The 24,768-nt window shown below is 37.8% G+C and overlaps 1 protein-coding gene across 1 annotated transcript in view; it reads right to left on the bottom strand.

The window, feature by feature from the left end:
• The window catches only part of PTPRM (protein tyrosine phosphatase receptor type M), a 794,802-nt gene that overhangs the window by 626,906 nt on the left and 143,128 nt on the right, over nucleotides 1–24,768 (bottom strand).

Raw genomic sequence — 24,768 nt, 5'->3', positions numbered from 1 at the left:
CAGGTTAAATTTGTACTTTCAGCAGAAATTATTAACAGTTTTATAATTTTAAGCTTACCATCATCTATCTCTATTTTTTACACTCCCATCTGATAGAATTCTACTTGGCAATGAGAAAGAATAAAATCATGCCATTTGCAGCAACATGGATGGAACTGGAGGGTATTGTGCTAAGTGAATAAGTCAGTCAGAGAAAGATATCATATGTTTCACTCATATGTGGATCTTGAGAAACTTAACAGAAGACCGTGGGGGAAGCGAAAGGAAAAAAAAATAGTTACAAATAGAGAGGGAGGGAGGCAAACCACAAGAGATTCTTAAATACAGAGAACAAACTGAGGGTTGATGGGGGTGGGGGAGAGGGGAAAGTGGGTGATGGGCATTGAGGAGGGCACCTGTTGGGATGAGCACTGCGTGTTGTATATAGGCCAATTTGACAATAAATTATATTTTAAAAAAATTCAATTATGCCTCAGAGGCTTGTTCAGTGCTTAAACTCAGATCTGCTACACAGAATCCTAGGGTCTCCTTCAAACCAAAGCAGCTCTTTATTTTTTAATAGTTGTTTTTTAATTCAAGTATAATTAACATGCAGTGTTATATTAGTTTCAGGTGTACAATAAAAGGATTCAACAATTCTATACATCACTCGGTGCTCATCATGATACATGTACTCTTTTTTTTTTTTTTAATCTTTATTTATTTTTGAGAGAAAGACAGAGTGTGAGCAGGGAAGGGGCAGGGAGAGGGAGACACAGAATCCAAAGCAGGCTCCAGGCCCTTGAGCTGTTAGCACAGAGCCCTATGCGGGGCTCGAACTCAGGAACCGTGAGATCATGACCTGAGCTGAAGTCAGATGCTCAACAGACTGAGCCACCCAGGCGCCCCGACACATGTATTCCTCTTAATCCCCATCCTACCCCCTCCCCTCCGGTAACCATCTGTTTGTTCTCTATATTTGAGTCTGTTTTCCAAAGCAGTTCTTTAAAAAAGATCAACTTTGTTTCCCAAATATGCATCTTTTTACCCATCTAATCTCCTAATACAGTATCTTAAACACAAATGATGAGCAGAGATTTGGGTGAATGGATGTGAAAGAGGTCTTCCAGTACCTCCATCTGGACCTCAGTCTGTACTTTCTAACTGATAAAGTTCTGTCCAGATTATCTCTTAACTCAGCAAAAGACCCCTGCGGGCAAACATCCCCTGAAGGGAACCTATACTAACCCCTCCTGTAATAGGGGCTGCTGAGCCAGCAGACCACGTGTAATTGATCTTAAGACAAGGACCGATTTGACAGACCTTCACTCCCTACCTGCCTGTGCCCACCCACCTCTGTCCACATTTCACTTATATAAATCTGGAAGTACTTTCGGCACTTTGGAGACAGCCTTTGAGAACGCTAGTCTGCTGCCTTCCTGATGTTGGCCTCACTGAAATAAATTCCTTTCTTGTTCTACCACCATCATTTCTCTGCCTTTGGATTTTGTCAGCAGCGAGTAGCTGAACTTGGTCTGTTTGGAACCCCACAGTCAGGTGCTCTTGCACCCCTGTGCCCCGGCTACAGATGACCGATGAATGGAAAGACCCATCACTGGACACGAAAAATCCAGGCACTCAACCATTTTACACAATCAGTGGGAAAATCCCAGGACCTTAGGCACCACATAAGAACATAAATTCAAAGCCCATTTTTACATCCATTTACCCACAATTCTGATGATTTTTTGAAGTTGTTAGAAATATCCAACTTATTTCTCACTCACTGCAACTTACATTCTGCCATTTTAAATGTACATGATGCTTTAAAAATGGACAGATGAAAACTGTATGTAGGATTCACACTATGCTATCACGTATCACCTTCTTCCAGAAACTTCCAAGTTGATCACCTTTAGTTTTAGATATTGGAAAATATCCTTCCATCGCTTCCCACACACCCATATCTGGTCTTCCTTCAAACTCTAGGAAGCTACAGCGGGGAATAATGTGTTAATGACATAAGTCATCAGGCTGTAAAGGATGTCATGTTTTTTTTTATAGAGCGGGGAAGAATAGAATGTGGCACATCAGAATAACAATAGCTCTTGACAAATGGGGGCACAGCCATTCCAGTAAACAGGAACTTCCCTGCAGGAAAACTTCCTCCCCTGGGATCTGTAATTTGGCTGTTGCCTTTGAGAACTGATGAAAGCAATTACAGGACTGAGAGGCTGATTTCCCCTGCATCTGTTCAGGGGAAGCCAGGGATAAGGTTTCATTTATACTAAAGGAATTCACGGTTTCTTTCAAAGTAGAGCCCTGAAAGATGAAACCAATCTCATCAGAGGCACAGGCACCTTGGTGAGATGAAAACCCCTTAAGATTTAGTTTCCCAGGCCTCAAAGGTCAAGCCACTTATTAAGAGTTATAACATTCTGGTCAAAAATGACCACCTTGAGCGCTTCACAGAAGCCATACAGGAAACACAGAGCCATTTTTGTGTGTTTTCATTAACTGAAAGTATTAGTGACCGACAAATACAATATTTTATTAAAAAGCACAAAGGAAATGGTGCACGGCAGAATTAATTTCTTGCTGTCAGTGTTTTAAAATGCTCTGGTCTGGGAGACCTGGTTTTGTGGCAGTGACAAACGTTCACTTTGGAGTAAGGCAGGCACAGCAGCAGGTAGAACGGGGTCTCCCCATCTTCAGTAAAACTGATGCCACCCCTCGGCTGCAGAGCAGATGGCTGCCCACCTTGCTGCTGCTTGAGCATGGCCAAAATGGGGAGGTATGAGCTCTTGGGAGTCATGCCCACTGAACACGTCCTGTATGCAAAAAACATTCACAGAACACCTACTATATGGCCACCGCTAGGCTAAGAGCTTTTCATGAAGCATCTCATTTTGTATTCAAGACAACACAACGCATTCTATGTATTATGAGTATTTCCATTTACCAATGAAGAAAGTGAGGCTACAAGAGGTTAGCACCTCGCTTCAGTTCACAAAGCCAGGTAGTTCAACACCAGTCTACACACTTACCAATACCCCACACTGCTTCCCCTGCAACCCCAGTAAAAACAGGGATGGCTGCAGACATGATACTTCATGGCTGGAGCTGCGGGTGGGGTGGAGAAAACCAGACAAAGCTCTCAAAGAGTTGAGAGCGGCCTTGTTTCTATCAAAACTTCTCTGAAGATGAAAGTGTTCCAAACTGTCCCAACACTGGATTCACCAGCCACATGTGGCTAGGGAGCACTTGAAATGTGGCTAGTGTCACTGAGGAAGTGAATTTTTAATTTTACTTTTTACTCATTTAAATTTGAATACCAAATGTAGCAGCTAACATATTAGACAGGGCAGCCTTAGAATTTAGGAAAGACCAAAGACTTTCTCCTAAGTGTCAATACAGGACAGGCAATATAGAGTAATAAATTCTCTGAGACATTCAGATGAACCCTCTTCCTTTAAAAATTCAAGGAAGAAGACATTACTTCATAGTTGTAGAAAATCAAAGCAGAACTGACTACACCAGCAGAGGTGGTAGAAGCAAGAAGAACATTCTAAGCAGAAGTGTGCATTCCCCACATTATCGTAAGGTTGAGGAGACAGCAAAAGGAAAATGGTCTACGAATCAAGAGAAAAGCATCATTAATATAAAGGGATGAAAAACAGAAATATGTGTCCAAGGAAGAAGATTATTCTAAATGAAAGGCAAAATACACCGAGAAAGCTTTTTATGAGAACTCTGAATTGTTGATGAGCATGGTCACTGGGGAAGCCACAGCGCCCACAACAGGCCACAAAGGGCTACACTGGGGTATGCCAACAGCCATCACCTGGGGCTGGGGAAGCAAAGGGCCTATTGGGCACCAGGTATCTGCTTTTCAGTGCATCTAACCATCAACCCACTGGAAATGCCACATCCCCCCCACCTGGGTCTACATTGGCCTAAAGGGTACACTGGATGGGGGCGAGGGAAGAGAAATTATCCGGGACAGGCTGGACCCACAAGGGGCTGGTACAGGACCCCATGTCAATCACACACAAAGCTCCCCAGGAGCATCAGGTTGCAGCTCCTTATCAACAAATCCACAGATATGGTACCATTTTAGACATTAGCTGTGTATTGGCTGAATATGAGGTCTGGAGTCTTATCTAATCTGGGGGGTCAAATTAAACTTTCCACCACAGGACAGCGAAAAAGCAAACGGGTGGCCTAAAGGCCACATTCAGGTCTGACTTTGCTCACAACGTGTTGAATACCCAGTGCTCTTTATTACATTTCATTTGAATTACTTGTCAGCACAGAGAGATCAGGAAATTTCAGTTTAAAAATGCCACACGTGGGGCTTTTATGAAAACTCAGAAGATCTGGCAAACCTAGACCTATGTACCCACCTGGAGCTGAGCAGGGGTGGCCCCTCTTACATCTGGCCTGCTTCACTCACTAATGTCACTTGTCTCTTGCCTGAAGAGTCATCTGGGTTTGTGGCCCTTGCCATGGAACATGAGCTGTCCGTGCTATAAAGTGGCAATGCAGCTAAGACAGGAGCTCAAGCTGAAGCAAAAATAAATACCCAGAGGAAGACAGGTAATCTTATGTTCTAATGAGTTTGGAACCATCAGTCTTCAGAGAATTAAGGTGTTTTTTTTTCCCCAGTATGCCAATGGGGCGACCATAGACTATTTTTAATTGAACTTGAGCAATGTCACAATACCTCCTAAAACACTGATACCAGCAAGGCTTTTTCAAGCAGTAGGAGAATTCCATCCCATTTTCTCCCCTTTTCTAATTCACAGATACAGTGCATCTGGAGTCTGTTTTAATTCTTAAGAAAAAAAGTACAACTCTGATAAATTTCAAGTATCAACTCTACTAGGAATCCAGATTTGTGTGCCCTTGCCCCCCAAATTTTTATCTGTTTACAGAAATACACGCTACTCCTGATTTAGTAGAACGCTATTAGCAACTTAACTATAAAATTAAACTCTTAAGTATACATAAAATCACAATTATATAACATATTCCAGATTTATGAGATAAGCCAAAACCTATTTAAAGCGAATGGGTGAATGGGATGTATTTCTACTGCAAACTCATTAATTTGTACAGAAACAATGTACTACCTTGTTTCTTCTTTTCCTATTAACTCCTTTCCCAATACCTCCCCAAACCATGCTGCCCCAACACATGCCAATTTGGGGCACCCACGTTGTGTCCTTGTCCATGGTGCCTGACATCAATACTAATCATTTCTCCTCTGAGCCCATCAGCTGGACTGTGCTTCATTTGGGTTTGGATAGAAGTGTGGAACATAGGATTGGGAATTTCAAGCCTTTCATAGGTATCAATGTTTACTGTGGATAGCATTTTTCTTTTGGGGAGGAGGTTTATGTCTAATGCCTTTGTGGTAGCGCAAAGGGTCCCTAAACACACAGCAGGAAGCTGGCTGCCTAAGGAGCCCTGGAAAAGCTTTGGAAACTAACCTACAAGCTTTATACCCGGAGATTCTGATTCAGTGGTTCAGATATGGGACCCAAGAGTACACACTGTGTATATGTTCCCCACGAGTTTCTGTAGATGAGGCAGATTAAAGAAGCAATTGTCCCCTACTGGTTTGAGCTGCTCTGAACCTCCTCTCTCAAGGATATAGCAAGGTTAAGCTATGGGGAGGCTGGAGAAGGCATTCAGAAGGTGGTGCATGAGTCCAGAGAAAGAAGAACCAAGGGTCTAGCTGGGGAGAAAAGAAGTCTGCAAATATACTTTACAAACAAATCAAGCTTCAAAGAGACTCTTCCTCTGTGTCGACAGCCCTGTACCTTGTATGCATATAGGTCTATTAGTGATGGGCTGTTACTACTGGGAGGGCATGAACATAGAAATCCTTCCAGGGTCTGACTTTTCATTGAGTTGTACTACTCATTTCAAGTAAGAGACAATCAAAGACAACTGAAAAGTAAATACATGTGTTCCCCAAAAAGAGCCTTGATAGAAGGTTCTTGGGCATTTACAAAGTACTTTTCATTTTTAGGCTCATGAAACAAAGATGGACTGGCAAGGGAGAATGAACTGCCTCTGAACATGGACTCTATAGACAGAATGTGAGATGGAGAACTTTAAATGGCACCACTGGACACCAATGGCAAAGTCTCCACATGGCACTCTAAATCTAGGCCAATAAAAAAAAAAAAAATGGCAGACCGAACTGCCAAATTCAAATACTGTAATTTACCAAAACCGAGTACAGTAACGCAATCCTGATGGAGCCGGACTTCTTGCCACCTAGAATTTTCCAAAACCAGTCTAAATTTTCCGGTCCTCCTCGCAGGAGAATGTATTCTTATATCGGTTCTGACTAATGAAAATGAATATAAGTGGAAGTATTATGTGGCTGCTCCCAGAAATCAACTTATAACCTGCCTCACATTGGCCCTTTCCTGCTCTCCCTGCTTCTCTTCCTCATGACCTACTCCTTCATGCTACCTAAAATTTGCATGTGATGACTGGACCCTGAGCAGTCATCTTGAGTCCTGAGTTGCCATGTTAGGCTCGTAGAGGGAAGAGAACGGAGGAGGCTGCCATACCAGGCACAGTCTACTTATTTCTGCATTCCTTCCACTTAAAAGATAAAATATAGTTGTATTTGCTCACATCATGCTTATTCTGTGTTTTCCATCACCTTGAGTTAGATCCAATCCTAACTAAAACAATGTTTTCTACCAATAATTTCCATCAAGATGTTAGAAAATGTTTTCTTATTGGATTTACTTGTTCTTTAAAAGGAACACTTAAGTATTTGGTCTTTGCCTCTGCAAACGTAGAAATCCTCCAAGAGGCCAACACACAACTCCATTAGCAAAGTCCATAAATTTTTCATCGGCTCACAAGTGTTAATTAGATAAGCTGGACAGAATCAAGAACAAGGAGTTTTCTCCCTTCCCTTTCTTTACCCACATCTTTCCTCTTAACTCAACGTTCATGGCACCAAGTTTTTAGTCAGTTACATTACTTCTCACCACGATCCTCCTTCCGCTCGCCCTTAAATCCCCAGGATACCGATAAGACTTGAGGTTCACAGAATCCATGTAGACTCAATAAATGAAGATGTATGGGGGGTGGGGGATGAAAAGAAAATCTATCCCTGGAAACTGGAAAATCTGCATCCATATCCCAGCACTATTGCAGATGATCTAGACAAGCCTGTGACACTATTTACCTCCCAGTCTTCTTAACTGTGAACTAAAGGCACTGGATGAGATCGTTAGGTGCTCTTTAAACTCTAGTTCTCTGTGGTCCTGAAATGATACCTCTTAAAGTTTCTTTAAGGGCTCCAAATTAATACTTGCAATACCAACCAAGCTATTCCAATTCAGAGCAATGCTATTTAAGAATAAGTGACTATTTTATACCATTGTAGCCTAAGAATGCATTTTGATCGCTGTTCTACTAAATTGATACTCTGTTAAAAACAGAATTGGGGGGAAAATTGAGGGCCATAAAGACTTTGAAAAGAATTTACTAGATTTTGAATGTTTTGGAACAAATTTCAAACTCTCCCAGTGATAAACAGAAAGCAAAACCATGATGAAGAAGTGTTAGTCCCTTTCAGAGTGCGTAATCCTGTAAGATAAAAGTTGTTAAATACAATTAATCCACTCTGGAGTACAGTTAAATAGATATGATGGATGGCAAGTTGTCTTGATCTTTTCCATTTGTTAAATTATGATAGATGAGTGATGTTCGCAGGCTGAATCTCCAGGCAGAGCCTATGTTTGAACTCCCTGTCTTCATCAAGAGCTTCCAATCAACAACTGTTCTGAATCTATCTCCATCAGACCAATGTGACACAACACAATTATGATAAAGGGGAAGGCCAGAAACCTTACAGAATCAGTCCCTCGGTATTTTGTGTGAGTGAAGTGCAATCAAGATGTCAGTGAAGCGAAACTGTCTCAACACATTGGCAGGATTTTGAACTTCTAAGTAAGCTTTCCAAGCAACCCTAGCCCTGCCCCCAAGGGGCAAAAAAAAAAAAAAAAAAAAATGTTTCCCATTCCATGATTATTCACCTTTAGGGAAAGAATTTACTATGAGGTACGGGTACAGAAATTTGCACTTTATGTTCCTGAGTAATACAACAATAACAGATAAATGACTTTTAATTAACCTGGTCTAAATTTAAGGAAGAGACTATAGAACTAAATAGTATATAATCCAAAAATAATCATTTGGACTTTCAGTACAATACAGGTGTTATTTAGTTGTAGGTACTAAGCACATTTACATTTCAAATTTTGCATGGTGTAAGGGAACACAGACACTTCTCTGCCATATAAAAACATGAATTTATAATGTGGAAGGTAATGTAGGAACTAACATAGAAATGACTGGCAGTTTAATACTCAAACAGCTCAAGAAAATAATTTATGTACCAAATTTCTCAAAAAAATTTGTTTTCAATGCTCAACAGAGGGGGCACCTAGGTGACTCAGTCAGTTAAGCATCCGATTCTTGGTTTCTGTTCAGGTCATGATCTCACAGTTTGTGAGATCGAGCCCCACACTGGGTTCTGTGCTGACACAATGGAGTCTGCTTAGGATTCTCTCTCTCCCTCCCTCTCTCTGTGCCCTTCCCCCCACTCTCTCAATCTCAAAATAAGTAAACATTAAAAACAATTTTAAATAAATGCTCAACAGAAGAAATGTGACCATGACATGGTTAATTTCTAGCATCGATCATCCCATGGTGACATACTCTCAAAAACCTGGGAATAATCCTTAAAGTTATGTGTTCCAGCATAATACTGAGTCGACTTTTTTGGTCCTTACAAAACAGATCTTACTACATAAATGCCAAATATTTATAATAATGGGACCCTCCACAACTATGTATGTATGTATGTATGTATGTATGTATACACACACACACACACACACACACACACACGCACTTTAACCTAATGTTGTAGTGAGGTTTTAGGCATAGTAAAGATTACAGTCAAAGCAGAATATCTTCAATAAATGTTTGACATTTGACAGGCATTTCATATAAGCATTAAAGTATGTTAGAGTATCTATTTTCACTAAGTACACAAGAGATAACTTCAAGGTCCAAGCTTGATTTTAGTTCACTATTTTATCATTAAGATAAAAAAGAGACTAGGATATAAAATCAGATGAGCTTTATATGACTCTTTATGATTAGAGGTTTTAAAAACCTGCAAAGTTACAGGTTATCTAAAAAAATCAAAGCAGCTGCTTGGGATAATAATTTAAATAACAAATTCAAATGTGTGCTTTGGGACAATAAGGAGAAAACACCTAGAACAGTTTTAGAACAAACAGTAGGGAAAGTAAAACTAAGAGTCCCAAGGTCATTTTTAATTGCTTTACTTCAATGTATGGTACAACTTGCTTCTGGCGGGAACTGCACCTTGACCATATTCTTTTGAAACTTTTTTACTGTTTGCTTTTCCTTCAGACTTACTACAAAATAGATGTTCTTTTCAAGTACAACAGAAGTTCTGCTTATAGCAGAAAATTAAAGAATAATTGTAATTACAGATAACAGTACACCCAGGGCCTAGCCTCGAGCATAATTCTGTAAACTACCCTGTGTTGATCATCTACTTCTTGGAATCAGGGACACACAAGCATCCTTGCAAAGTCCTCTGAGGAAAAGTTAAGCCATATTAAGTTCCTCCATTTCTCTGCTGTACAACAAAGGTTAAGGCATCCCATTCAAGAATACCCCATATAGAAACCTGAAGGGAAATTATCTTTCAAAAACAATCAATAGGTAGTTTCTTGATGATCCTTTGGTTTTTTTTTTTACCTATGAATATACATTTAAATTGAGGTGGCATTCAGAAGCAGTTCAGGGTACAGAAAAATTATTCCTGTTTCCATCAACTGAAATAGAGAAATGCTGCTATTCCGGATGCTAAATAGTCATGAAAAAAAAACCAGAATAATTAAACCCACTGAAATACTGTAATATAATTCAGAAGTAATATTTTTAAATATCAAAATATCTGAATGTTAAAGATCACCTCCTATTATGAACTGAAACTGGAAGAATGTGGAGAAGTCTCAAAACAAAAGACACCGGTCTTTGGATTCTAATCCCCAATAGTTAGTTACTCATGCTTACTGATACTGTGACCTTGACCAAACTACCCTAACCTGATGCCCTTGATTTAAGTGCCCATAACGGAAATGATTCTAATGCCTACAGTGCTATTTCAGGGATTACATTTGTAAAAGACAGCATTTGTAAAACACTTGGCACACAGTAGATGAACTTAAGTAATAGATATTTTTCAACCACTTAACATAATTCTTTGGGGTTAAATTTCTCACATTTGGGTTTGCTGCAGAATTGCAAATGTTTAACAGCACACAGGAAAACCTATTTACCCATTCTCAAGTTATTCTAGAAATAAAAGCCAAACACATACTCACTTTCCCACATCCAAATTGGGGAGAAATGGTAATTTGGCTGTTTATTTGGACTTCTGTGCCTGCAAAACAGCTTTCCAACATAAATTCAAATTTGACATGCTATTGGCTTGCTACAAAAAAAATCAGCTACTTGGCTGTCTCTCAAAAGACTATACTAAATACAGCTGTGAAACTTAACAAAAAAAAAGTAAGAATACCCAACTAAGCAAAATTTATCTGAGTATACACGTAAATTCATTAAGGATTAGTACCAAAGACAGAATATCTTCCTTATAAGCCTAAAGATTTTAGAAGGAAAATAAAGCAATTTTTGAGGCTAAAAGTGTCCGATGAAAAAATAAATTGAAAATACAATCTCAGAATTCACACAAACACAAAATAAATTGAACTTTCTCATAAGTATCTTTGATGTGTAACAGAATTAGAGGAGAAAGAGGCTTGTCTTAAAAGTTACTAAGTTCATCGTCCTTCTGTTCAAGAGTCCATTCTATCATATCCCTGGTCAATGTGTATCCAGCCTCTGCTCACATACTGTCAACAACAGCGAACTCTGTATTTTTCAAAGTAACTCATTCCATTTTTTGATAGCTCTAGCTGATATGAAGCTCTTCATTAAAAATAAAACCAACAACAACAAAACAAAATAAAACCAAAGCAAAGCTTTGTCCTACCAATAGATTATAGCTAATGGGTTAACTGAAAAACCCAGGTCTTGTCATATGAAATGCAACCAAGGCTGATGCCCTCTGTTCGTTACTCATATACTGATTCTTCTTAACCTAAAGGCATAGCTTTGCATCGTGTAGATCTGCTATTCAAGGTAGACTATTACAGCTCATTTATTTGCAATAATAATAATAATAGTAATAATAACAGAGTTGCATTAAAAAATTAGAAATAGAAAACAGAAATAGAAAAGTGGTGTCATTTTCAAAGGAGGTGATGGTCCCAGTGTACCTTCACCTGTGATGCTGCATTAGAAATCTGGTTCAGATAGGACACCTGGGTGGCTCAGTCAGTTAAGCATCTGACTTCGCTGAGGTCATGATCTCACAGTTCAGGAGGTCAAGCCCCACATGAGGCTCTGCGCTAACATCTTAGAGCCTGGAACCCGCTTCAGATTCATTCATTCATTCATTCTCTCTCTCTCTCTCTCTCTCTCTCTCTCTCTCTCTCCTGTCCCTCCCCAGATTGCTCTCTGTCTCTCTCTCAAAAAATAAAAGAACAATTAAAAAAAACAATAAAAAAAATTAGAAATCTGGTTCAGAGCATCACTCTTCAGTCAGGGACAAGGACAAATTAGCAGATTTCCAGAGAATGGCTACCCCCATGCTTCGTGAGAGATGGCAGGATTCTGAGACTCAACTGAGGGAAAATGAAGTACATTTAGTGTAGTGAGAGGGCTGACAAGAGAAGTGAAGATACATGATTTACTCATAAACCTCAGCTGAAACCTTTTAGGTGTCAGCACTGTGCAAGTCACAGATTAGTAATCTTTAAGTATTTGAAGGGCTATGAGGGCTAAAAAATTAAAACAAATGGTACTCTCAACAGCCCACAGAATGGGAGAAAATATTTTCAAATCATGTATCTAATAAGAGGACTGATATCCAGAATACATAAAGAAACTCTTAAAACTCAAGAAGAAATAAACAACCCAAGTAAAAATGGGCAAAAGATCTGAAGAGACAATTCTCAAAAGATATACAGGGGTGCCTGGGTGGCTCAGTCGGTTAAGCATTCAACTTCAGCTCCAGGTCATGATCTCACGGTTCCTGAGTTCAAGCCCCACATTGGGCTCTTTGCTGTCAGTGCATAGCCCACTTCATGTCCTCTGTCTCCCTCTCTCTCTGCCCCTCCCCTGCTTGTAAGCACACTTCCCCATTCTTTCACAAAATAAACGGATGTTTTAAAAAAAGATATACAAATGGCTAACAAGTACATGAAAAGACACTCAACATTATTAGCTGTGGAAAATGCAACTCAAATGCACAGTGAGTACCACTTCTCACCCATTAGGATAGCAAAAATCAAAAAGATGGACAATAACGAGCACTGGAGAAGATGTGGAGAAAATGGAGCCCTCATGCCCTGAAGGTGGGAGTGAAAATGGTGCAGTTTCTTTGGAAAAGTTGGGCCGTTTTTAAAAATATAAACACAGAGTTATCATAGGACCAAGAAATTCTGCTTCTAGGCAAATAACTGAGAGAAATGAAAACATACATGCATACAAAATCTTATATGCCAGTATTCATAGCAATATTATTCATGAAGAGCCAAAAAGAGAGAATAACCCAGAAGCCTATCAATTGATAAATGGATATATAAAATGTGGCATATTCACACAAGGAATTTTAAGCCATAAAAGGAATAAAATACTGATACATACTACAATATGGATGAAACTAGAAAACATTATACTAAGTAAAAGAAAGGAGTCACAAAAGACTGTGTATTATAGGATTCCATTTACATGAAATGTCCGAAATAAGCAAAGTACATTAGTAATTGCCGAGGACTGAGGTTGAGGGGTGGAAATGGGGTTTCACTGCTAATGGGTGATGAAAATGCTCTAAAATAAGATCATAGTGATGGTTTACAAGTCTTTCTATATACAAAAACCAATGATTGTATACTTTAAAATCAGTAAATTGTATGGTGTGTGAATTATATGTCAATAAAGCTGTTTTAAAAAAAAAAAAGAAAGAAAAGAAAGAAATGACACTCTGTATCATTTCAGAAAGCAGACCTAAACATCAATGCTCAGAAGAATGAGACAGAATGAAGTATGACAGTCCATCATTTAGATGTAGTCAATAATCAGAACGGTCTATCTCACTGCTAAAGACAGCAAGTTCAGAGAGGAGCTGAGTAAACTTCCAAAGTAGCTACCACAGAATGCCCACAACTGAGAAAAATCATCTGGATCTGTTTAAATCTAGAGTGAAATGCAACTCTAAAATACTACCAGTCAATGTAATGAATAAGAACCGAATATTTTAATTCAACACTTACTCTTCAATAACACTACAATAGCAGTAAGTAGTTTAAAATAAGAGCTAGAGTCCCATTACCCTAAAAATTTTTAAGTTTACTTCAAATATATGTATATACCAGGAACAGCCAACAAACATTTAATACCACTTTCTTTATTTTTGCTAGTCTCTCTGTCTTCACATTAAACAGCTGCCTTCACTCTTACTGTTAACTTGACCTCAGTGTATGTGCTCTGGCCATGCAGGATTGTATAAATACTGTGTACCCATAATGGAGTTCAAATATAATAAAAGCGCACAGCTGGATTCTGAAAAATTGTTACAGTCAAGATCAAGTCATTGATCAAAATCAATATCAAAAAAACCTGTGACAGGGATAATGCAATGTACCAGCATCAACAGGTATAATGATGACGTAAGTGAATCCAACTCCCTTTTACAACAGTCACGACATGCAGAGGGGCAGGTTTCTTGTCGGCTTGGTCTAATTTAAATTCGGCTTTACTGGGTCAGTATTTCCACTATTTTTTTTTATTTTAAAATTTAAGTGGGAAAAAAAGTTAAAGCCACACTTCTCCAACAATAGAAACTATCATGATTGTCATTTTATCTGTAATTCCTAACATAATAGCTCTTTAACAACAACAAATATATACACACGTATGTGTATATGTATATATGTACATGTATATATACACATACACATACATACACACACACACACACACACACACACACGGATATATCCATTCAACAGATATGTACTGAGGAACAGCTATGTGCAAGGAACAATACCTGACTCTGAAGGGTCACACTTTTCATAAACTCCAGGAGTTTATAAAAAAAATACATATATTTTGTACACATATGTACAAAAAAATGCATATTTTTTATAAGAGGACATTACTAGAGTACATCAATACCACTAAGGAGAGTTCAAGATCTCTGCAGTTAGGTGGTTTTTCCTGTAGAGAAATATAGCATTTGGATCCCAAAGTTAAATAATTTTCACTTTCAAATTCACCTTTTGTGTGTTTATGTCATCATCAGGTTCATTTGTCTAATCTTAATTTTCTGGTTCACTCTTATTATTCCTTTGAACTTAACTTTGAATTTGAATATTTAAAACATTACATCTTTCCAAAATCAAAACTACATAAACACTCCTATACCCTTCCATAATTTGTTCTGGAAAGAGTTTCTTGCATTAATGATTTGTGTTAAATGTGTCTAAAATGGACCTCAGTCTAGGTTTAATGTTTCCCCACTTCTGAGTCCAGAAGGTTTCTCTGTCTGGTTGAGGAGGACAAGCACTGCTCCCGGCGCTGTGTGGGCACCTAGGCACTGTTCCTACCAATCCTTCCCGATGGTTCCTTTACCAGACTGGACAAGCTTCCTCACCTGCACGCACTGGGCTGATGCACAGTGGAAGGGCACACTGTGTATCTTCAGGGTGCCCTCTCTGGGTGGCTCTCTCCTGTCCAATGCTCTGTGCTATGAACACCAGCCACCTTGGTCTCTGCAGACTCATATCCCTGTCTCCTCAAGGACTCCACCAGGTTCCAGACTGCCCTTTCCTGCACTGTGGTCTGGAAATTCTCCCCATAAGTCAGGAGAGATCAGGAGAAGGCTTGCCTCCAGTGTTCAGTCCTGTCAGGGATCACTGTCCTTTGTTGCCTCATGCCCATGTCTTGAGAAACATTGTTCCACTTTTTTTTATTTGTACTTCTTCTACAAAAGTCAGCAAATACACGTCTTTCTTGCATAAAAGGTAGCATAATCTACATATTCTCTTTACTTTTTCTTTCCCCTCATCTATATTTCCTGAAAACCACTCCATAGCAGTCCAGAGAGACCTTCAGCTTTACTTCTAATGACTCCAGAATATTCCATTTCATATATGTACCGTGGTTCATTCAGTCAGACTTCCAGGGTTGGGCATTTAATTTGTTAATACAAATAATGCCATAGTGAGTAATCTTGAGTGTATGTTATTTCACTTTGAGGAGATTCATTTTCAGGGTGAACTCTAAGGCCTGGGATTGCTGGGTCCAAGGGCAGCTGCGCGTATGTAATACAGTCTTTCTTTGGGTTCTTCAGAAGCAGACCTTGTGACCAGGAAACAAATGCAGGCAAGCAGGGATGCTCTGTTGAGCCTGCTGTCCTAGCAGAGACAGGTGCTTAATCCTGAAGGGAAACGCTAGGAAATGGTGCATAGAACAGGCTGCAAAATAATCTCACCTGAGGAATTACATCAGTGCTCGGGACACACTGGGTGACAGCCTGTCCCAGAGAATATTAATTCCCAGGCATTTCCATCCAGCCTGCCATGACAGTAGGCAGAGGAAACCACCAAAGTCCAAGGGTGGGGGGAGGGAGAATTCCACAGTATATTGTAACATAAGTGGGCAGGAGGGAAGGGGCAAGGACAGAGCCAGGAATGTGATTCTCTTAGACTTTAGCAAATATCTCTCCGCAAAGTGGGCACCATCTTGCACTCACACTAGAGCCTGTTTTAGCTGAGCTCCGCTGATAGAATTTGTTCAAGATTTTGAATTTTCGCCAGTCTATTGGATAAGAAATGGTATTTCAGTGTAAATGTTGCTTTAATTTGCACTTCTCTTTTTCTGAGTGAACTTGAACATCTTCACATAGGCACAAGCCATTTCCATAACCATTTACATGAACTGTCTGTTCATGTCTTTTATCCATTTATCTCCTGAGTTTTGGTCTCTTCTTTGACTTTTAAAAAAAATTCTTTAATATGATGGAGACTGTTCCTTTATTTCTGACATGTTGCAGGTATTTCTTTCCCAGTGTGTCATTTCTCTTTTGATTTTGCTTATAGTGGTTTTTATCATGCAAATTTTTCTTTAATTTTTTTATGTTGTTATAAATTTATCAATCTTTTCTTTTACTCCATCTGGCTTCTGAGTCATAGAAAGGCTTTCCTTATATACAATTTATAAATGAATTCACCCATGTTTCATCTTAGTATTTGTCCGGCTTCATTTTTTCCCCTTGATTTTTCTTTCTTTTTCCTTTTTTAAATTTTTCCTACAATTAGATCCCTGATCCAACTGAAATGTATTCTGCTGTATGCTGTGTAATATGAACCCTATTCTATGTATTCTAGATGATTATCCATTTGTCACAACACCACTTATTAAAACTCTATCTTTTCCAATAAAAAGAAATGAACTATCAAACCACCAAAAGACGTGGAAGAACTTCAAATGCATATACTGCTAAATGAAACAAGCCAATTTGAAGAGGCTATATGCTAGATGATTCCAACTATACGACATTCTAAAAATGGAAAAACCATGGAGATGACAAAAATGAGTGATTGCCAGTGGGGAGGCAAGGAAGGGAGGGATTAATAGGTAGAGCACAGGAGATTTTTAGGGCAGATAAACCATTATTCTATAGGCTACTACTATGCAGGACCCACGTCATTGTACATTTGTCACAACCTATAAAATGTAGAACACAAAGTGTGGATCTTAATGTGAACAATGGACTTAATAGTAATCTATCATATTGGCTCATCAATTACAACGAATGTACCACACTGATATAAAATGTGAAAAACAGGGGAAACTAGGGGGAGAGAAGATATATGGGCACTCTCTGTACTTTTTGTTCAATTATTTCTATAAACCTAAACTACACAAAAAAATAAGGTCTATACAACAATGGAATAGAATAAACAGCCCAGAAATCAACTTTCACATATAGAATCAAATGATTTTTGACAAGAGGGACAAGAGTGACTGTTGCTTAAAACAATATGATGGGTCCTCAAAAAAATAAAAATAGAATTACTATATGATCCTTCAATTCCACTTCTAGGTATACACCCCCAAAAAACTGAAGTCAGGGTCTCAAATAAATGTTTTGCACCCATGTTCATTGCAGCATTATTCACAATAGCCAAAAGGTGGAAGCAACCCAAGGGTCCAAAGATGGATGTATAAACAAAATGTGGTCTATACATACAATAAAATACCATTCATCTTTAAAAGGAAAGGAAATTCTCATACATGCTATAACATGGATGAAGCTTGAGGCCATTATGCTAAGTGAAGTAAGCCAGTTATGAAAGGACAAATACTGAATGATTCCACTTATATAAGGTACCCAGAGTAGTCAAATTCATAGAGATAAAAAAGAAAAATGGTGGTTACAGGGGCTGGGGTTGGGGGGACGAGGAGATATTGCTTAACAGGTATAGAGTTTCAATTTTGCAAGATGACAGGAGTTCTAGAGATTGATTGCATAACAATGTGAATATATTTTACATTAGTGAATTGTATATATAAAAATGGCTAAGATGGTAAATTGTATATATATTTTACCACTATTAAAAATGAAAACAGTAAATAAAATCTATTTTTTTATACTCTATCTTTTCCCACTGGTTGGAGAATCTACTTTCATTGTACTGGATTTCTGTATGCCCTTGGGTCTATTTCTGGATTTTTTTCCCCCTAATGGCCACCTGATTCGTTAGCATGGCACTATTTCCTTCCTGAGGATATGCGAATAGCAGAAAAAGCAACCCCTCCCCCCGTGATTCTTCTTTCATGTTTTTCTAAATATTCTCGCATGTTTACTTTCTGTATGAACATGAGAATCAAATTGTTAAGCTCAAAGTAAAAATCCATCACTTTTACTGATTGCATTAAATTGATTAACCTAAAGATAAATGACATCTTTATCACGTTGAGTAATCAAATCCAAGAACACAGTTATGACTACCTATTTGTTGCTCAAGTCCACTTTAAACCTTCCAAGACAGTTTTGCAGTTTTCCTTATATAGATTTGTGTGTGTGTGTGTGTATACACACACACACACACACACACACACACACACACACACACATATACTTAATTTTACTACCAAGTATTTTATTTCCTTGTTATTGTTGTTGCTGTCATAAATAGGATATTCTCTATCATTTTACCTTCTGGTCAGTTAATGTTTGATTTTCGTAAGCTAATCTTATATCCTGGTACCTTCCTGAATTCTTTATTGTTTGTGTTAGTTTCCTGCCTGATTCTTTTGGATTTTCCGGGTATCACCTGCAAAGAAATAGTCTTCATTCCTTCTTGTACAATTCTTATGCCTCTAATTATCTTTCCTGTCTGATTTCATTGACTAATCCCCCCAATATAAAGTTAAACAGAGTGAACGATGCTGTAATCCTCGTCTTGTTTGGGGGCTACTGGGAATGATTCTCACATTTCAATTTTAATAAAGATGCTGATCTAAATATTTTAGCTAATGTTTAACTAACATTATAGAATGGTCTACCACTTCCTCTTTTATTGAGTTGTGGGTGTTTTTTTTTTCTTAATGTTTTTGTAAAGTTAGGAACAGGTGCTGAATTTTGTTAAAAACCCTCAGCATCTATAAAAAGAATAAAAATAAACGTCTTGACCAAAATCCCAAAGTCTCTGTGAAGGCAGAAACCTTGGCTGCATTTTTAACACTCTATTTACAGGATGTTCACCCACAAAGTTTAGTATTATTTTTGATAAATGCATAAATGAGCAATTTTAAGCTCCTGTTCCTTCCATATACCAATTATTACATTGTTTTCTGCTGTTTATAATACACAATGAGTAAATTATAATTGTCAGAGTATTCATATTTGCTCATCTAATAAGTGAACTCAAATAAACAGAAAGCAACAATGGGAAGCTACAGGCTTCATCTGTACAATTTAAGCTTTAAAGCATTTGACAACAATTCCATCTCTGTACTAAAGGACTTGTTTCTTTTCTTTCTGGGTAGGTCAAGAGCAGCAATAGAGAGCTAATCTAAGGCTATTTTAAATAATCTATGCCAGTTTCAACATTCATTATGCTCTCATTGTAAAAATGTTCAGGTGAGAAGCTCAGGGCATCTAGCAGCAGGTTGAAAGCTTTAATTCAGTGGGAGTAGGGGACACCATAAGCCAATAATAGAAAAGCCTTCTTAACAAAAGATGTTATTTTCTTAAAGTAGTAATCTATAGCAAATTATACAGAAAGAACTTGATTATAGTTTTCAGTCTTTTAGAAAAGGATAATTTAATATGAGTTAAAAGCTGATTCATTTCTGCAAGGGTTTTACCAGCTGTCAATTATACTCTTTATGAATCGTCCACTGAGTTGATGTATAGTTAAACACAGACTGGAAAACATTATTTGGTTACAATTAAGGCTTTCAATATGATATTGTAAAAGTCAGATATACTACCAAAAATATATATTCTTAATCCCCTGTTTAATGTATATTTCTATAGTCCGATATTCATTTTCTTTAAAAACGTTTCTGTATGCTTTCTGAAAGCCAAATCACGAGCTGAATAAAGCAGTTGAGTATAAATAATCGAAAACACTTTTAAATAGCAGATTCTGCAATATTCTAGTGCTAAAGTAATTCTTGCTAGAATGCTGGAAAAGTCAACAGATAGAGTATCAACTTTTGGAATCATTGTGTCTGAACACACAAATAGAATACTGTAGTAGCAAGGACTTTGAAGATCACCTGCTAATACATTCAACCCTCTCACATAATAGACAGAAAAATTGAACTCAAGGAGATTAAATTATTTTCTAAGCCACACATCCAGTTATTGGTAGAGCCAGAAATAGTTTTGGGTTCCCAATCAAGTTTGAACTCCACTTGGGGCACCTGGGTGGCTCAGTGGGTTAAGCGTCCGACTTCGGCTCAGGCCATGATCTCACGGTTCGTGGGTTCGCACCCCGTGTCAGGCTCTGTGTTGTCAGCTCAGAGCCTAGAGCCTGCTTTGGATTCTGGGTGTCCCATTAATGCTCTGTCTCTCTCTCTCAAAAATAAATAAACGTTAAAAAAAATTTTTTTTTTAAAGTATGAACTCCACCTGTTCTGTTCTCTCTCTAAACCACAGCTAACACAAGAGAATGTGGGACACATCTTGTAAAGAATTACACAATATATTTTTAGGTAGCTGGCACTGGATGTTCATTTACATTCTGCTTAAAGACCCAGGGGAAAAGTTCCCTTAAGTCATTTAAAAAGAGCCTGCAGGTGATTAATAAAATATTTTTTTCTTTCCTTCATGATTTTAAGTTGCATAATACAAAGTTAAAAGGAAAGGGCCTCAAGTAACGAATAATGCTTTATATTCTTCTATAATGAGCTTACAAATGCTGTCTCAGATACGAGGTACGTTTTTAAAACTGATTCCACAATTATCTCCAAAAGGAATTCAGGCATCAAGAGTCACCAAATATCAATGATTTAAAACTCGCTGCTGTAAAGGTCAAATTTTTTGTCTTTGTTCAACTCCCTTCCTCCCCCACTCCCAAATCTTGAAGGATTTTTACATGGCTAGCCTCAAAAATTTCCTAGGAAAAGTTTAAAAGCTAGATGGCTAATAATTCATATAATTTTTTTCTGTTTCCACTCATGTCTCATCCCCGGTAGTCTCAAAATTCTCAGTATGTGCAGTATCTATTTTCAGGATAATCTCTTTTACATAGGTGGAAGCAACTTTCCTTTTGGCAAGAACAAGGGTATAGTTTGCATTGTGTTCCACTGGGACAGTCTGTTCTTCCATATCAGAATCTTGGCTTCCAATCCTTTTAAAGTTATCTTCTATTTGAAAAGGCACCTCTCTTAAGCTATTTTTAAATCTCAATGAAAAAGTTTTGGCACATAAAAACCCTCATTATTGCCTTATTCTTGACATCTCTCACACCCTCTTGCCTGTAACAGATGATCACTATGTGTCATTCGCAGATGATCTGAGCCCAAAGTAATGTCCCTTGGCTATCTAGACAGAAAAAGAAAATGTATAAAAACAATTACAGGAGTAGAGAATCATGAAGAGAACTACTGAACAAAATAAGAAAAATAATATTCATACACTCTCTGTATGTTAAATAATACGGTGTCCCTTTAACCTTTGAGTTTTTAAAGAAATTTTAATGTAAAAAATTATTCAATCTTTATTTATCTTTGAGAGAGAGACAGAGTGTGAACAGGGGAGGAGCAGAGAGAGAGGGAGACACAGAAGCTGAAGCAGGTTTCAGGCTCTGAGCTGTCAGCACAGAGCCCGACACAGGACTCGAACCCATGAACCATGAGATCATGACCTGAGCTGAAGTCAGACATTCAACTGACTGAGCCACCCAGGCACCCCAAAGAAATTTTAATTTAAGAAATTAAAATTATTTACTGGAATTTAAAATGCAGAAATAACTTCATCTTAATCCTTATAATCAATGAAAAAACTATGAACTGGCCACAGCTCATTGGACTCTGATGATCACCAGTTCTATGAAGCTGCTGTGTATGTTAAGTATTACATTATAATGCTCACGATGTTTTTTTGTGTGTTTCCTCCAAAGTGAAATTTCTTTCTTCTTTTCCTTCTACAAAATAATATAACTCTGAAAAATTATTAAAACAGAGACAAATGAACATGTTTTAAAACTACACAATACAGGGGCGCCTGGGTGGCGCAGTCGGTTAAGCGTCCGACGTCAGCCAGGTCACGATCTCGCGGTCCGTGAGTTTGAGCCCCGAGTCAGGCTCTGGGCTGATGGCTCAGAGCCTGGAGCCTGTTTCCGATTCTGTGTCTCCCTCTCTCTCTGCCCCTCCCCCGTTCATGCTCTGTCTCTCTCTGTCCCAAAAATAAATAAACGTTAAAAAAAAAAAGTTTAAAAAATAAAAAATAAAAAATGAAAAAAAACTACACAATATTAAAAACCAAAGTACAACCACTGTTAAAACTTTGAGTGACAAGGCACCTGGGTGGCTCAGTCGGTTAAGTGTCCAATGTCGGCTCAGGTCATGATGTCACAGGTTGGTGAGTTTGTGTCCCACGTCAGGCTCTATGCTGACAGCTCAGAGGATTGGATTCTGTGTCTCCCTCTCCCTCTACCCCTCCCCCACTCATGCTTTCTCTCTCTCTCTCTCTCTCTCTCTCTCTCTCAAAAATAAAAAATAAATGTTAAAAAAAACTTTTGAGCTACATATAGAAGTAAATATACATGTTGACATATTGATGTATCTTCAAATATTTTAGGTGTAAATTATATGCACTTATAAAAAGAGATCATGCTATTAACATTTTATAGTTTTTTCATTTAGTGTATTTATTTTAATGTATTTTTATATCAGTTGCCATATCACTGAAATGTTGTTTTTAGTGATTATACAGTATTCTGTTATTACAGATTTAATAATCATCCCATGTTGGACATTTATTTTCAACCCTGAACTCTTAAGAACACTGGTATGAAAACTATGTAGCTAAATAAATATGATTTAAATGACTTCCTTAGAATATATTCCTAAAGTAAAACTGCAGGTTAAAAGACCTTGTACAATTTAAGGTCTTTGCTGTCTTGTTCTCTAAAAAAATGTAGCAATGTAAACTTATCAGTGAAGTGTGAGGCAGTTAAATGTCCCTAGAGCCTTGTCAACATGATTCTTCTCTATCTCAGTTTGATGGAGTGAGTAGGTAAAAAATTGTTATTTTAATATTTATCTCTGTAATTATGAGTAACATTAATTATTTGTTTTCATTCCCTATTTGTATTTTTTTAATTATCTTGTATTCCTGTTCAAGTCAAAAATGTATTAATTTCATCCTTAAGTCTGAGTGATAATTTAGCTGGGTATAAAATTATAGGTCAACACATTTTCTCTTAGCACTTTCAATTCCAATGTCTGGTATAATCTATTATTATTCAATCTATACTCACTCTTCTATTCCTTTGCCAATAATCTGCCCATTCTCTTTGAAAGCCCTTAACATTCTCCATTTCTACCTGAAAACTTTGTATAGTTTTACCATCTTAATTACAAATTATTTTCTTTTACAGTCCTGAGAAGCATTCCTGTGGAATGATCCCATGGTCACTTTTACCTCAGCTCAATGTCACAAAAGAGTACTTAGTTAGATTTCATATGGGTTTCTTAGTTCAGGGCTTCCCCAGAGTCATTAGAAGAATTCCGTTTCAAATGCATGTATTGCACAATCTAGAATATCTAATCCCCATAACTTGGTCTTGTTTACATCTGTTGTCTTGAGACTTCAGTTTCTATGCCTCATCCTTTAGCCAGCAGGTAGAATTTTGCCACCCTTTCCAGGCTGTTCAGTTTATGCAGGAAGCCTAATTCTTTCTCATATTCACTTGGTTCTGTCAGACATTTAAACTCGAACACATAGGGGTGCCTGAGTGGCTCAGTCGGTTCAGCGTCCACCTTCAGATCAGGTCATGATATCATAGTTCTTGGGTTCAAGTCCCACATTAGGTTCTGTGCTGACAGCTCGGAGCCTGGAGCCTGCTTCGGACTCTGGGTCTCCCTCTCTCTCTCTGCCCCTCCCCCACTTGTGCGCGCGCACGCGCTCTCTCTCTCTCTCTCTCTCTCTCAAAAATAAACAGTTAAAAACAAAAAAGCCTCCAGCATATAAAGGGTTTATCTGGTCTAGTTATCTTTATCAGTCATGTGGATTATTTTCACCACCAAGATTCCTTACTTTATTTTTGGCACCTACAGATTGTCTTTCCTTATTTTCAATCTCAGACAAATATTTATCTTTATAAAATATTTTTATTTTTTTCTATTAGCAAGGAAAAATAAGGGACCTTCCACATCAACTCCCTCTGATGGCATATTGTAACATACAGATTTTCATAAACAAACTTGTGAAAGGTACAAAATTCTACAAGTCCTTATAGTATTCCACAATGAAAGCAACACAATAGAGTGATTTATCACAATGACACTTCAGTGCAATGGGGAAAAGGATTGTCTTGTTTCAATAAATGGTGCTGTGTCAACTGGATGTGGAGGAAAGGTAGATTGACTTTCCCTCACTCAATTCACAAAAATCAATTCTATAAGAACTAAAATATAAATGTGAAAGATAAGAACATATTTAAAGGAAAACATAGGAGAATATCTTAGTGACTTTTGTACAGGCAAGAAAAATTTTAAAGAGGCCACTGAAAATGTTAACTATTAAAGAAACAACTTTAATCATTAGACTCTTAAAATCAAAAGCTTCTGTTTATCAAAAGACATCATTAAGAGAGTAAGGATGAAACACAGCAAATGAAAAAATATATTTTCATTAAATATATCCAATACAGCATAGAGAATTTAGAAAAACTACTACAAAGTAGTATTTAGAAGACAGGATATCCAAAGGAAATATGGGCAGAAGACTTGAACAGACCCTTCATATAAAGATATTCAAATGGCTAAAATGGCTAATTATACATTAAAAGGTGATAAACTTCCTCAGTCATCAAGGAATTGTAAGCC

The sequence above is a fragment of the Lynx canadensis genome, chromosome D3 (assembly GCF_007474595.2).
Source record: "Lynx canadensis isolate LIC74 chromosome D3, mLynCan4.pri.v2, whole genome shotgun sequence".
Lineage (NCBI taxonomy): Eukaryota > Metazoa > Chordata > Mammalia > Carnivora > Felidae > Lynx > Lynx canadensis.
This window is presented reverse-complemented; position numbering and strand designations above follow the sequence as displayed.